Raw genomic sequence first — 3,520 nt, forward strand, 5'->3', positions numbered from 1 at the left:
CGTATGCAGTGCAAAAGCTCGGAGGGAACAAGTCCCAAGATGCACCCATTGTTAACTCCAAATATTTTCTCATACAAAGATGATTGTTGCCTGTCTTACATGTATTTCCGGTACAGCTGAGTTTTTGACTATGTGCAGATTCCCCCACCAGTCGCGCGAGACTCTGCACTTAATTCAATTGTCGGCAATTAGTATTTAAAAAGTGTATTTTTCATCGCATGATCTTACTTCGTGGGGTTTTGATCATTATGGTGTCGTAGTTGTCTCATCGAACGTGGTATAGATACGTGAACTAAATATTCTGTAGTACTAATTTCTGTGCGAAAATACGTACCGAATTCTTTTCCTAGTTAATCTGTCGTGTGCGAAAAAGCACGAATTTAACCAGTAGGCGACACACAAGCCGTGTTGCAACAACCATAAGCGCGATCGCCTGTATTTATTTATTTACGTTATGAATATATAGATATTTTGTCTTTTTTTAACCATTTAACATAAGAGGTTATATATTATATTGTCTTTATTTAATCCTATTAGAAAATTGTGGTTTTATGCCTATATTTCGATTTTTCTGAACAGACTTTTCCAGGATAAGTATGATGTAAGCAATGCATGTATGTTAATGGTGTTTTATTCGGTTGTAGTTCCATGTATTTCTTTAAAAATAAACGTGTAAACCATTTATTTGAACAGAATGTAACTGAAAATACAATGGGCATCCGGTGGCCTCCAACTGCTCTTAAATGCAAGTAAAACTAAATGTCATGCTCTTCATCAGATCGCTGCCCGCACTAACCCTGTCCCCATCCAGCATCACTACTCTGGACGGTTCTGACTTAGAATATGTGCGACGAACACAAATACCTAGGTTCTGGTAGACGTGTAAACTTCCTCCAGACTCACATAAACATCTCCAATCCACAAATTAATATCAATATCGCGTGTCTACTCGTCTCTCATTGTGCCCTGCCTAACAAAATGCGCTACATCCTCGTTCAGGCGTCATGCTGCAAACATCCTGTAAACTAACATTCCTACAATCCTCACTTCGCGATGTCGCATGACAAATACCCAACACTCTACTTAACAAATTGTGATGTATCGCTATCACAGCTCATCCGTTTCACCAAGCCCCTATATCACTAGCCACCACTGGCGACCTGTATGCTCTTGTGGCTGCCCTCGCTTCATACTCGTCGCCAAACCCACTGCTCCAGGTCATCTACAAGTCTCTGCTAGGTAAAGCCCCGCCTTATCTCAGCTCACTGGTCACACCATGAGGCAGCAGCCATTCACACCTGGACAAAAGGAAAACCTACGTGAGTATGTATTAATTGACTACAGCTCTAGTTGTTCATAAGCTAAGGATCCTGACAAACACCTCCCTTCCACTGGATCCTGGACTTCCTACAGTCCTTCCAAAATAGGGCTAACTTAATGTTAATCCCCTCACTTCCCAAGGCGCGTTAAAGTCAATGAACTAATCACTGATCATAATCTTGATGTGATTGGCCTGACTGAAACATGGCTTAAGCCTGATGAATTTACTGTGTTAAATGAGGCCTCACCTCCTGGTTACACTAGTGACCATATCCCCCGTGCATCTCGCAAAGGCGAAGATGTTGCTAACAATTTACGATAGCAAATCTCAATTTACCAAAAAAACCAGACGTTTCCGTCTTTTGAGCTTCTAGTCATGAAATCTATGCAGCCTGCCCAATCACTTTTTATAGCTACTGTTTACAGGCCTCCTGGGCCATATACAGCGTTCCTCACTGAGTTCCCTGAATTCCTATCGGACCTTGTAGTCATAGCAGATAATATTCWAATTWTTGMTGACTTTAATATTCACATMGAAAAGTCCACAGACCCACTCCAAAAGGCTTTCGGAGCCATCATCGACTCAGTGGGMTTTMTCCAACATGRSTCRGGACCTACTCACTGCCACAGTCATATTCTGGACCTAGTTTTGTCCCATGGAATAAATGTTGTGGATCTTAATGTTTTTCCTCATAACCCTGGACTATRGGACKKCCATTTWATTARGTTTYCAATRGCAACAAATAATCTGCWCAMACCCCAACCAAYYAGCATCAAAAGTTGTGCTATAAATTCTCAMACAACCCAAAGATTCCTTGATGCCCTTCCAGACTCCCTCTGCCTACCCAAGGACGTCAGAGGACAAAAATCAGTTAACCACCTAACTGAGGAACTCAATTTAACCTTGCAGTTGCACCCCTAAAAACTAAAAACATTTGTCATAAGAAACTAGCTCCGTGGTATACAGAAAATATCCGAGCTCTGAAGCAAGCTTCCAGAAAATCGGAACGGAAATGGCGCCACACCAAACTGGAAGTCTTCCGACTAGCTTGGAAAGACAGTACCGTGCAGTATCGAAGAGCCCTCACTGCTGCTCGATCATCCTARTTTTCCAACTTAATTGAGGAAAATAAGAACAATCCAAAATGTATTTTTGATACTGTCGCAAAGCTAACTAAAAAGCAGCATTCCCCTAGAGATGATGGCTTTCACTTCAGCAGTAATAAATTCATGAACTTCTTTGAGGAAAAGATCATGATCATTAGAAAGCATATTACGGACTCCCCTTTAAATCTGCGTATTCCTCCAAAGCTCAGTTGTCCTGAGTCTGCACAACTCTGCCAGGACCTAGGATCAAGGGAGACACTCAAGTGTTTTAGTACTATATCTCTTGACACAATGATGAAAATAATCATGGCCTCTAAACCTTCAAGCTGCATACTGGACCCTATTCCAACTAAACTACTGAAAGAGCTGCTTCCTGTGCTTGGCCATCCTATGTTGAACATAATAAACGGCTCTCTATCCACCGGATGTGTACCAAACTCACTAAAAGTGGCAGTAATAAAGCCTCTCTTGAAAAAGCCAAACCTTGACCCAGAAAATATTTTTAAAAATTCGGCCTATATCGAATCTTCCATTCCTCTCTATAATTTTAGAAAAAGCTGTTGCGCAGCAACTCAATGCCTTCCTGAAGACAAACAATGTATACGAAATGCTTCAGTCTGGTTTTAGACCCCATCATAGCACTGAGACTGCACTTGTGAAGGTGGTAAATTACCTTTTAATGGGGTCAGACCGAGGCTCTGCATCTGTTCTCGTGCTCCTAGACCTTAGTGCTGCTTTTGATACCACCGATAACCACATTCTTTTGGAGAGATTGGAAACCCAAATTGGTCTACACAAGTTCTGGCCTGGTTTAGATCTTATCTGTCGGAAAGATATCAATTTGTCTCTGTGAATGGTTTGTCCTCTGACAAATCAACTGTACATTTCGGTGTTCCTCAAGGTTCCGTTTTAGGACCACTATCGTTTTCACTATATATTTTACCTCTTGGGGATGTAATTCGAAAACATAATGTTAACTTTCACTGCTATGCAGATGACACACAGCTGTACATTTCAATGAAACATGGTGAAGCCCCAAAATTGCCCTCGCTAGAAGCCTGTGTTTCAGACATAAGGAAGTGGATGGCTGCAA

Source organism: Salvelinus sp. IW2-2015, unplaced genomic scaffold, assembly GCF_002910315.2.
Source record: "Salvelinus sp. IW2-2015 unplaced genomic scaffold, ASM291031v2 Un_scaffold16605, whole genome shotgun sequence".
NCBI lineage: Eukaryota > Metazoa > Chordata > Actinopteri > Salmoniformes > Salmonidae > Salvelinus > Salvelinus sp. IW2-2015.